This window comes from Pygocentrus nattereri, chromosome 29 (genome assembly GCF_015220715.1).
Source record: "Pygocentrus nattereri isolate fPygNat1 chromosome 29, fPygNat1.pri, whole genome shotgun sequence".
Classification (NCBI taxonomy): domain Eukaryota; kingdom Metazoa; phylum Chordata; class Actinopteri; order Characiformes; family Serrasalmidae; genus Pygocentrus; species Pygocentrus nattereri.
Window position 1 is genome coordinate 11,702,477 of NC_051239.1, and position 12,948 is coordinate 11,715,424.

The following is a 12,948-nucleotide window of genomic DNA, read 5'->3' on the forward strand; positions in this document are numbered from 1 at the left end:
AGCCAAGACATGTTTGGTGTTCAAAGTTTGCTTCTTTAGTTTGAAACAAGAGCTAAAAGGCTAATGTGGCTAACAAGTAATTGAAGCTAATACCTCAGCAGTTATTGTCCAAGCTGCATGCTTAAATTGTCTCAAACCAAAAGTATGGGTAAAATTCAGGTTTCAGATTTTAACTGGGTAGCAAACCTTTGTCTGTTTTTAAAGATAAGAGTATGTATTTAGGCCAATGGGATTAAAGTTACATGGCGTCCTGAGGTCATTTCTTTCACTGGTGCTTTGCACCGGCTTGGCTGTGTCAAAGCATATAAGCAAGTCTGTTTGAGACTATTGTGCATGAGATGCTAATTGTTGGGCTAACCTTCCATTACATGTTAGCTACATTAGCCTCATAGCTCCAGTGTAAAACTAAAGAGGCAAATTTTGAACCCAAATATGTCTTGACTGATTCATTACATTTGGGGTTACTATGGGCATAACGATTTAGATCCCTCACTAATATTTTTAGAGGAATTCTAGAGGAGGTTTTAGAAAAAAACCTTCATTTCTCTGTTATATGAGAAGCACAAATGCACAGGAAAAGCACTAAAGGCAAACAGAATCATAGAGTAGGGCTGCCTTTCCTCAGAGCAGTTTCAAGACTCCTTGGAATGCTGTTACACATGTTTTGAACAATTTATAGTGGGTAATTACTCAAGATCAACAGTCCCAATGTCATCTTGAATGGTTGCCAATGTGGGTTGAACGCTTCCTTTGGTTTTCTCACAGAACTTTTTTTAATGGTCAGTTTGGTGTTTAGTGGTTTCCCAGTGGGAGGCGTATCATATATCAGCAATATTGACGTAAAGCATTGGTTGCACTTTGGAGCCCTTACAGGAGGCCTTACAATTGAGTTCTGTGCACATTTTAGTGCAGTTGTTTTGGTGGAACCATGCCTGCCAATAAATGTCTGCTTAAACCAATATAACCATCTGGGCACTCAAATGTCTACTTTAGACACATACTGATATTAATACCTTGAGTGGCAATAACCTCGACGTTTCCTCTTTAAAAACTCTTCACGTAAGATGAGCATCCAATAAACCTCTCAGGCTTCTATACAGAATGGAATACACATACAACATCGCATTATACAGTGCGAGTATGTCCTGTTTCAGGACAGATTTGTTACAGGTTTGAAACGGAATCTTTCTTTTTTCTACCTCTAATTTTCAGTCCAGTATTTTTTGTCTGATATTGGCCCAATACAGGTATCCAGTGTCAGATTGGTGCCTTTTACATGGGGGCTTTTTACGTAATAGTACATTTTAGTCTATTAAGAAAGAGAGGCCTTTGGTTTGTTCATTAAATGATACAGTTCAGGGGTTGTTATACAGTACAACAGTCCAGCTCATGCCCTTTTACACAGTTTTCTTGATGTTGTAGTCACTAGTAATGGACTGGAAACTAGATTCATGGTCATGAGTGATGGGCTGGAAGCTGGGTTCATGGTCCTGAGTTATATATAATATTATATATAATATTATATATAATATTTTCACTCATGGACCGGGGGGCTCATGCCAGCCACTCCAAATTTCTCACTGTTTAAGGGACTGTAATGGGTAAAAGCACTGGGTTCATACATCCCTGTGTGCCTTTTTTCATCTTTAAATAAATAAAGAGACTGAAAACCTCTCCTTAGATCCCATCATATCAGCAGCACACAAATTTTAGCAGCACACTAAGTTGTTCAGTTGGATGAGTAACAGGCGCTGCCTCGTCAGATTGGAGCTACAAGCTGCTTGAAGCTAACTAGATGCTAATGAGGACTCATTGTTTATCATGAGATATTTTATCCTCAGTAGATGACATGGTAACAGATTTTACTGTTTTTGGACCTAGCTTCGGCTAGAGTAGTTAGCTTAGCGATAGATGTAGTGATATAGCTGTGTTGCCTTCACATTCTGCCTTCATAATTGCCTCCTTGGCAAAGTGGTCACATTTAGGTACTTGTGTCTTGGAGTGGCACAGTATAATATTTATATACTATACATAGTTTGCATCCTTACTTACATCCTTACTGTTATAACATTAAAACAGCGTTTGATTTCATTCTTTGTCAGTATTGAATATTTATCTTCCTGTCAGGGAAGGAAATATGAGGCTAAAGTTGGCTTCAATGTCTTCTTATTTGAATTACCCATTCCACCTTAAATTGTACAACATTTACCTGCTGTGCATCTTAAGGTGGAAGTGAACATTTGAATGAGAAGCTGGCGAATAAGAGGCCAAGTTCAGCTTTAGCTGTGGCATACTGTCAGTTGTTATGGATACTAACATTAGCCAGTTGAGTGTTAGGTCAGCAATCGTGTGTTAATATTGAATTTAATATTCAAAATGTTTCCCTCTGATTATGGTAGTGGTGGGCAAGTTTCTAATGGCTTAGCTACAGTGACAAAGGCAAGCTGATGATCATCATCCTCACTATAGCAATGGGAACACAGTGTTTGCTAGATATTGTTTAACCTGAACCAGCCCTCCTCTTAAGAACCATAAACATGTACTCGTTACATACTGCCTCACCTTAGCAGACTTTATGGGAGTAATGTGTACTTGAGCACATACACACACACACACACACACACACACACACACACATATCCTGCATGAGAAAGCCAGGTCATACAGATTCTCAGAGAGATCAGCATGTGCTGCTGAAATCAGTTTAATAGTGCCGAGTTTGAGGTCTGAGACAAGGCCCTGTGGTCACATACACACATACAAACCCCCTTCTAATTCCATCGTCTCCCTTGTACATGCTAATGGACTTGACACTGGCGTCCACTGGTCACATTTACCTACCGACCAGAGGCAAGACAGACATTTAAAAAGGCAGGAAATATGCACTGAGATTAAACTCTGACCTCTGAATGAAGAAACCCTCATTTAGGGTTTATAAATGGAGAAACTCCTCCTACTGTGCAAAATAATTCTGGGAAAATCTTCACGCACATACATTGTACATTGTACCATTGAGGGCCAGAAAAGGCCACACAACTCAGTGGGAAAAAAAACTTTAAAGATCTTTTCAAAGAAAACAAAGCTAAAAGCTGATAAGGCTACCAAGCAATGAAGTTATTATAATCATTTGATCACATGAACTTCATAAGAACTTTATATGACTCTGCGTTATCACTGTATAAAACAATCAGGTTCACCTTATCTCTCATAAAAATGATGGTTCTTAAATGGTTCTTGGCTTGGAACCACAATTCTAAGGGAAATCTTTAACTGAAAGAATCTTGCCATCATGTGGTAATACAAAGATGGTTCTTTAAAAGAACCATCCACTGAAAGCTGATTTTAAAGGCCCATACCTTAAAGGCTTTCCAACCTCTCTTTATCAGTTAGGATTATACAGGCTGGTTTTGTTACAGTGCCTTGTACATAAATGATCTGTTTGGCTGCCTTGACTTTGTCTTGTACATCCTTCAAAAGTTAGTCCAGACTAAAGCAATCCTCAAAACTGCTGCATGTATGAGTGGGTTTTTTTCAAAACAGGCTGCAGCTTAGTTTCTGTATACAGACTGTATGGACTGGGAAGTGAACGATACGTTTGGAAAATGTAACAATATTTACATACAATGTCAAATGATTTTATTCCAAAGAAAGGAAAGAAATATGAATTTTCCATGAGATAGACCCTTTAGGGAACCAAAGATTTTCTCTATGGCAGGGGTGCCCAAACTTTGTGTGTCTTGGTCTGGGGGGGTTGGGACGGTGGGGTTCACCATGGTGGGCAAAATGCCAAAAAGACAAAATTGTGGTTCTAAAAATGTATTTTATAACTTTACACTATATGTCACTACATATTTACTTTGCTATAATTCTTGAAAACAAATAAAATGAAACTAATCACAATAAAATGAATTAGGAATGTATACAATACAAACATGTCTGTTTTTGGTGGGTCAAATCAAACATCCTACCCTGTTAGAAATGAAGGTTCTGTGCAGGTAAATGTTTCGCTCATTAAGGCACAATGTAAAAGGTACAACAGTGTTTTTAAGGTCCAGTTGTGTAGCTTTTTTTTACAGGTGAAATATACATATTCATGCATTTTTAAAACAGAACAATGAAATAAAAGCCTGGACACGAGACAGCCTGTGTGGAATCAATATAACTTAGAAAATATAATTTCAATTGATTGTGGTAAAATTATGTTCCCTGATTAAAGGTACTGAGATGTACCTTTGAGGGTACCAACCAGTGACAAGAGGGGTACTGCCCCAGTGACAGTTTCGTACCTTTCTTCTGAGAGTGTGAGAGGCCACTCTTGGACAACCCCGCTCTGTGGCATCACTCTAAAAAACCCTTCTGGTACCCTTATTTTCAATTTTTTTAATTTCTGCATATTTCAGTGGTTAAGATGTAAGCAGAGTCATTCAGAGTTGTTTGATGTGAAATTATTAACTGTAGAGAAACTTACTGACTCAAATGTCTTTACACGGGTGGTGATGGGAACCAAGGGTCTCAATGAAGAGTCTGAATGAAGGGTCTCATTTTTCATTTAGAAAAATGTGTATTGTCTAATGAAGTCTCAGGATATCCATACCTATTTCACGTAATAACTTTCGGTGAGGGAGTTTTAAGAGGTGGACGTCACCAGCACTGTGAACAATTCTGACTCAGTACGTTTCTAAAGAATGGAGCATTTCACTTCTAATCACTCTGAATGACTCTGTTTACATCTTAACCATTTAATAATGCAGACACTCTAAAAAAATCAGTGGAGTTCACCTTTAAGAGTACAATGCTTCAGCACACATCTGAGATGCTAGTGCCCCTTTTAAGCAAATCAAAGCTCTCTCAATATGCAAATATCTGTAGTAAACCATGTGACTAAACCAGGTCACAGGACATTTCCCATGAAAAGCAGAACAACTCACTAAACTTCATTTCAGCCTCTTTTTCTTCCATGACTGACACACTGATCTTCCACAGAAAGCCAAGCTGGTACATTAGAAGTAGATGACACTACTGTACTGATGTGAAACAACCCAATCAGAGTGAAACTGAAAGATAAGGTGTAAAGTGCTAAGTGTATGTAGCTCTATCATAAGAAAAATGAACTCACCAGTATATATAAAAACTCTCTGGTGTGTGTAATGGTACTGCCATGCACACAGTCCTTAGGAGAAACTCCAGGGTGCTGTCTGCCTCAGAGCTGCCTGTAAGTCCAACCTGCTTAAGCCTTCTGTTTTTCTCTCTCCCTCTCTCTCTCTCTCTCTCTCTCTCTCTCTCTCTCTGATCTCACTGTCTGGCTGCTCTTTCTCTCTCTGCTCTATTTCTCTCTGTCTCTCACTTTCACTCTCTCTGACTACTTAACCTCTATTCACTCCCCTGATTGAGAAAAAGTTACTCTGTCTCCTCTCAAACCCCTCCCATTTAGCTCTGCCTGGCAAGGACTTCCCAGTTGTCATGGGTTGCCATGGTAACAGCCACATTCACTCTTGGCTGGCCCGCTACTTTGCCAAGGAGAGTTTGAATAGGTGGCGAGGCCTTTGTGTTAATAAGGTGACATTTCACAGCACAGGGTTAAAGGCAAGGGAAGTCAAATACAGACCTACCTCCACCCTCCTAACCTAGCCTCCACCTTCCGCCTCTCTGCCTTTTCTCCTAGTTATGACTACAAGGGTTGAATGCTGCTCCAAATGACTCAGCGAAAGACTGACATCATGCTGGAGCATTTCTTCTGTTTTGGTTCAAAACATTAGTCTTGTTCTCCTAAATCCGCTCTTCAATGTACAGCTACACACTGCTGTCAGCTCTATACTTATACAAAAGCCACGCACAGAGCTGGAGATTAGGACGTTCAGCAAGTAAGGGCGTCACTCATGAAGGAGTTGCATGTTACAGGGCCATTAAAGCTTTATACAAAGGATCGCCAATCCCTTCTGTGGCCATTAGTCTTACCCAGCCTAGCATGACCATACATGTTCAAACCCATCCGCTAATTTAGATACAGCGCACTGTAGAGCACTTTCAGGTAGACATTAAAGTGATAGTACAGAAGAAAAAAACAGATGTACCCAATTTTCCAATTATCCCAGATTGGACGATCAGCCAAGACATGCTTGGAGTCCAAACACTGCTTCTTTAGTTAAGAACTGGAGCTAGGAGGCTAGCATTGCTAACAAACACTACAATTCAATAGTCACCCAAATAGCCCAAATTGTTCATCTCGAAAACCTCTCTCAAACAGCATCCAGGACTTCATGAAGGCCATGTAAGTCTAGCCAATGTGTTGTAGAGCACAGGCTCACTTACAGTGAGCTAGAGGAATGAGCCATTTTAGACAACACCAGGACTGGTTTTCATAAAGCAGAGCTCATTTATAATTGATTTATAATTGTGATTTATAATTTTATAACCTGGTTTATAAATACCTATGCTGTTTGTCTAAAGGGGCTGACCACTCACTAGTTAGGACTCCCTCAAATCACACTACTGTCCTCAGTACATCGCAAGGCCAATGCTTAGACAGTTGCACCACTCAGGAGCCTGGGAATGTATTTTTAAAGAAAGAAATTGGGCTATTTGGGTGACTATTGAGTTCTCCTATTTGTTAGCAGTGAGTCCAGAGATGCCTGAGCTGATCGAATACATTTGCAATAAATGGAAAATTGAGTAAAGTAGATTTTTCAACAAACCATTCCTTTATTAGCAAAATGCTAGTAATGCTACATATTGCAGTTATTATAGGCCTTGACATTTGTCCACAATCATTTACATTTCTTGGATTACATAGGTAGCTCGATTCATGAAAATACTGTAACTTCATGCTTCATTCTTTTGCTCTAAAGGACTTATTGGTGGGTAAAGATGCAATTGCTTGCTACTAGTATTTAGCATGATAAACAATTGCTTGTTTCCCATCAGACAGTCCATGGACCAGAGGTGGTTTAAATTCCCTATCAGAGGTGAGACTATGAGAGCCGTGGTGATTTTAGTGTGCAGTTTACATCAGACAGTCTGTGTACTTCTGGGGCCGGAGTGCCTGAGGCTAAAACTTACTGAAATACAATGAAAAACTCTTCCACAGTGCACAAATCACACCTCACAGCATCTGCCTCTATTGGCAAATTACCAACTACTTTTCACAGACACCTAATTTTTTAAATGTGATATTGATAACTAGTTGGCTACTTTTTTGAACGACTTCTCAACTTGTGAAAATGAATAGTCATGCAACTCCTAGGTCAACAATGGTTAGGGGGCTCAGCTGCATATTGTGCCCTTCTGAAACATAAGCATCGCAGTAACAATTAAATGGCCAGGACCCATCAGCAGGTCCAGATTCAGTAACTTGAGAACAACTCAGCTAGCTCACATCAAAGTCTATGTAGTTACTGAATAATAAGCCTTAGTATGTAACAAGTCTGAGATTTTAATTGGTTCAACAATGTTTTGTGCAACTTGTTAGTTTAACAGCAGTTAATCAATATTTCATAGTGTTATCTGGAGAACAGCATGTCAGGGGTTAGAGACATGAAGAAATCACCGCTTGGTTCAACTGCCTCACTTTTGTAATGAGATCACATTTTATTTCACACTGAAACTGTGAGAAGACTCCACTAAGCTGCAGCCCTTGCTGGACCAGGTCCTAGTTGGCTGTACAGAGCCAGTAGATAAGCAGCTTTGATAACATTGCTGGCATACATACATGAAATTAACTCCCAGCCAAACAAGCAAGTCCAGAGGAAAGAAGGAAGAGGGCCATGCAGGGGAACTCAAACTCTGAACCAGGAGGACCTGTGTTCATCTTGGAATTCATTTCAGCGCTTTTGACTTGGCTTGGCAGCTCCTTTTCTGGACTTTATGCAGTGAGCTGGCAACCACAAGATTGCCATGAACAACCAGTACAGACTAAGCAGTGATGATTTACAATTAGGTCAATTTGCCAGCACAACACATGTGTAGTCAGATCTGATACATCCAAAAAATGTTTCCTCAATACTCCTTTTGTTTGAAGCGATGTACACTTACTGACATCTGATATGGAACAACAGTTAATACAATTGTGGGTTACTTGTTGCAAGCAGACTAATAATACAATCATTATCTGATTTTTATCTGAATTCTACAAGTACCTGATGATTCAAGTGGTCAAGTAAATGGCACTCAATATGTCAGATCAGATTTCAAGCAATTATCAGTTTTCAAATAACTGGGATGTTCTGTGCATGTATAGCGATCAGCAATAAGATTAAAAGCTTGTTTCTATACTCATCATCCATTTTATCAGCTCCACTTACCTTTGTAGTTCTACAATTACAGTCCATCTGTTTCTCTGCATACTTTGTTAGCCCATCTTCACCCTGTTCTTCAGTGGTCAGGACCACCACAGAGCAGGTGTTAATTGGATGGTGGATCATTCTCAGTACTGCAGTGACACTGATGTGGAGGTGTAAGGTCAGAGATGATAGCTCATCAGTGGTCACAGGACGCTGCCCACAGGACGCTGTTGGCTGGATATTTTTGGTTGGTGGACTATTCTCATCAGGGTCGCGGGGGGATGCTGGAGCCTATCCAAGCAGTCTTCGGGCTGAAGGCAGGATATACCCTGGACAGGTCGCCAGTCCATCGCAGGGCGACCCTGGCGGAGAAGCGGCTTTGAAAATGGATGGATGGATGGATGGATGGATGGATGGATGGATGGACTATTCTCAGTCCAGCAGTGACACTGAGGTGTTTAAAAACTCCAGCAGCACTGCTGTGTCTGATCCACTCAGACCAGCGCAACACACACTAACACACCACCACCACATCAGTGTTAATGCAGTGCTAAATAGTACCTGCTCTGTGGTGGTACTGTGGGGGTCCTGATCACTGAAGAATAGGGTAAAAGGGGGCTAACAAGGTATGCAGAGAAACAGATGGACTACAGTCTGTAACTGTAGAACTACAAAATGGGCAATGGAGTGTAGATACAAGGAGATTGGTGTACAGTCATATGCTAAAGTTTTGCATGTTTTGTTGGTTGTCTAGGTGAAAATTAGAGCACATCCTCTGCAGGGAACATGCTTGAGTATGGCGTTTAATGCACAGGTTCTATTAGACATTATTAAAATGTGCAGAAGTGTGTTCTCTGTTGAGGATGTGTTCACTTATTTTCATTTAGAGGCTCACAAAACACGTCTTTTGACTGGGGGATGTTCAAACTTTTGCATACAGCCGTACATGCCTTTCAAAGGGCTGGAATGTGTATAAACAGCTTGGAGGAATGGTGCATGTTCAGAGTGCATCATTTCAACAGCCACGGCTCATTGAAAACTCGGCTTTCCAGTTTACCTCGAGAAAAAATCTGAAAACAAACCAGTGGCTGTAATGAAGTGAACAGGATTCTTTCTATTTTAGGCCGGAGCGGTTGCTCCTGCTGTTGCTAGGATACAGGCCTTCCAACACAGGTACAAATCACCATGTAGAAGATCAGTGAGAAAAAATGTTACATAACCAGAGAGTTCAGGTGGCTTCAGTGTGCATTCGGTGAACACAAATACATCTGCATGAGCAGCAAACACGGCGTGTGTGTGAAGAGGTGTGTGTTGACACACACAGTGAACTTGCTTGATTCCTTATTGACTCTTGTCTTCCAGTTTCAACTGTGTGCACACAAAGTTTTGCTAGCGTTTCAGGCTGTAGAGCTGAACGTCAGCAGCTTTTTAATAATTCAGTGGTTTGGATGGAGAGCAAAGCAGGCTAGCGTGGTGTACCCTGATACTGTGTGTGTGTGTGTGTGTGTGTGTGTGTGTGTGTGTGTGTGTGTGTGTGTGTGTGTGTGTGTGTGTGTGTGTGTGTTGGTGGGGTATTGTAGGGTGAAAGGGGTGTTTTTGTTAAACTGTTTATATGAACAAAGAGAAGAGAAGAGAAGAGGAGAGAAGAGAAGAGAAGAGTAAGATGAAGTGGTATGAAGAAGAGAGTATGGCAAAACTGAATAGAAGAGAGGAAGTTAAAAGGGCAAAAGGGAGGAGAGAGGAAGACAGAAGAGACAAAAAAGAAGAGCTCAGAAGAGCAGAAGGGAAGAGACAGAAATGGAATTCAAAAGAAGAGAGGAAAAAGAAGAGCTCAGTGGGATAGAAAAGAAGAACTGAACAAAAAAGTGATAAACAAAACAGTTTAGGAAGAGAGAAAGGGATGAGAGAAGAGGAAAAAGGTAAAAGAGCAAAGGAGTAGAGAAGAGAAGAGGTAAATAATATGGAAGGGACAAAAAGAAAAAAGAAAACAAGAGCTCACGAGAGAAGAGAAGGAAAAGCAGAGAATGAAAGAGGGAAATAGACTAAAAGAAAAGAGCAAAGGGAGATGAGCACAGACAAAAAGAGAAGATGATGGAGAAGAAAATGAAAAAAGCTCAGAAGAAGAAAAGAGTGAAAAGTAGTGAAAAGGGGACTTAAAAGGAAAAAGAGACCAAAAAAGACAAATAAGAGGAGAATAGAGCAGAAAAACAAGAAAAAAGAGCAGAAGAAAAGAGTAAATGAGAAGAGAAGAGTAAATGAGGAGAGCAGAAAAAGAAGAAAAAAGCGAAGAGAAGAAAAGAAGAAAGCAGAAGACAACAGAGTAAATGAGCAAAGAAAAGAAGAGAAGAGAGCAAAGGAGAAGAGAAGAGGGCAAAAGAGAAGAGAAGAGAAGAGGGCAAAGGAGAAGAGAAGAGGGCAGAAGAGAAGAGGGCAAAGGAGAAGAGAAGAGGGCAAAGAAGAGAAGAGGGAGAAAAGGGCAAAGGAGAAGAAGAGCAGAAGAGAAGAAAAGAAGAAAGCAAAAGAGAACAGAAGGGAAACGTAAATGAGCAGAGAAAAAAGAGAGTAAAGGAGAAGAGAAGAGAGCAAAGTAGAAAAGAAGAGAAGATAGGAAAGGAGAATAGAGGAGGGAAAAATAGCAAGGAGAAGAGAAGAGAATGAAGGAGAAAGGAAAAGAACGGAGAAAAAGAGAGAGAGAACAGCGGAGCAGAAAAGAGGGTTATTAAGAGTCATGTTACGGTGGACAGACGGTTGCGTGTGTGGGAGTGGGAGAGAGGAGGAGGAGAGAGGGAATGAATGACAAAAGGAGAGAGCAGGGGAGCAGAGAGAGGAGGAGGAGAGAGGGATGAGTGAAAGAGAGGAGAGAGGGATGAGTGAAGGAGAGGACAGAAGGGCAGCAGTAGTGAGGTTAGCTGGAGCTCATCCAGTCTCAGTCTCCTGCTGGGAGCAGATCATCCTGCCTGTCAGTCCCAGCAGCGCTGAACTGAGAGAACTCCTCATACAAACACTCATACACACCCCTCCTGCCCTGCAGCGCTTCAGCTGTGTTGAAGCAGCAATTCAGTCCAACAACTAATGATGTTCCAAATAAATGAAACTGAACGAAACATGTAGGTTCACTGGTCATTTTGAATAGTAAATTAAATGGTTATAATTGTGTTGTAGACATCACAACCCCTGGTTTCCATTGCTTCCATTGTAAAGATATCTGAGTATGCTACTCTACAATGTCAATTAATAATGAAAAAAACATTTGCCTTTCAGACAAGAATGAAGTTGAGGTTGTTTTGGGTAAAAAGGGCCATTGATTTACAGGAAAAGGGCAAAATGTTCAGCGTGCATAATCATCCAGATTATCATTATTATCCATGATTCAACACAATCACCTAAATGTTATTTGAGAAAACCAGACAAAAACTGCTAAGAATTACATCACTGCTAAAATATCACCACAACAGAGTCCCAGACTGCTTTGATTGACAGCGAGCCACTGCCCACAAGGGAGCAACGCTATGGGCATGGCCCAGCGTTACGTAAGAATGAGTTTGGTTAACCACTCTGGCAAATATTTACTTTTAACAGCATGGCGCGTAGTCTGCTAGAATTCCATATAAAATACAGTGCAGACAAAAGATACTAGGACAAAATGTTTTGTGAATAGCTCAAATGTTCCATTGGTCATTTTGTGTTAACCCTGTAAACTGCAAAGGCTACTGGCCCTACATAACTTACATTTTAACTTCAAAGTTACTATATGAGTCTTCAGATTAATGAGTGACTAATAAATCTCTAGTTTAACTGGTTAACGTTATGAATCAAACCTTCCGTGTCTTAAATACAAGACTAGGACGTGCAATTGGTGCCATATGTAAAAGTGCAGAGATGTTTCAGGGCCCAGACGCAAACTGCAGCTACTCCACCGAGACTCCACATCTCTTCCTTTCACTGTGGTTCTCCATCGCATGGAACACAATGCAACTAGTCAGTGAAACAATAGCACTCTTACAGCACAGAATTTGGGGCTGGTGTCCCAGTGGACAAGCTAATAATCTAAAAATGCTGTGCTTGGAATCCAGAGAATCAGGCTGAGCAACCAGCAACTTTGATACACAACAGTTCAGGTGAACAAAGGAAAAACTTGTATATTGATAGTGGAGCTGTCACCTATATTGTGACAGACGGCAAGGAAAGAGGTGTGTTTTTAGTGTAGGCATGTACAAGAGAAGTACGAGATTCTTTTGTGCATTAGGATGTGTTTAACCACCAATACTGGAGAGGTAAAGTATGAAAAAACATCTAAAACAAACTAGTTTGATTACCAAAAGAGAAGGCAAAGAGCACAAAAAACAGCTAAACAGGCTAGTTTATCAAAGCAGAAGAAATGACCTCCCAAATCAGTTAAAATGTACTCATTTAATCGCAAAAACAGAAGATACAGACCACCAAAACAGCCAAAACAAACTAGTTTAATCATCAAAACAGAAGATATAGACCACTAAAACAGCCAAAACAAACTAATTTAACCATCAAAACAAAAAACAAAGACCACCAAAATAGCCAAGCAAACTAGTTTAACCCCTAAAACAGATGATGAAGGCAACCAAAACAGCTAAACTAATTTAACCCACGATAGTTTAATTACCAAAACAGAAGATACAGCCCTTCAAAACATTCA

General features: G+C 40.4%; 1 protein-coding gene across 5 annotated transcripts in view; it reads right to left on the reverse strand.

Moving 5' to 3' along the window:
- Window positions 1-12,948, reverse strand: part of sorbs3 (sorbin and SH3 domain containing 3) — an 85,319-nt gene that overhangs the window by 67,233 nt on the left and 5,138 nt on the right. The window contains exon 1 of one of the 5 annotated variants that reach the window (XM_017696405.2): window positions 5,117-5,273. The exons of the other annotated variants lie outside the window; for them this stretch is intronic. The gene's annotated coding sequence lies outside the window, so the exon portion shown is untranslated. Of the gene's footprint in view, window positions 1-5,116; window positions 5,274-12,948 lie in introns of those variants that run through there. 5 annotated transcript variants of the gene reach the window in all.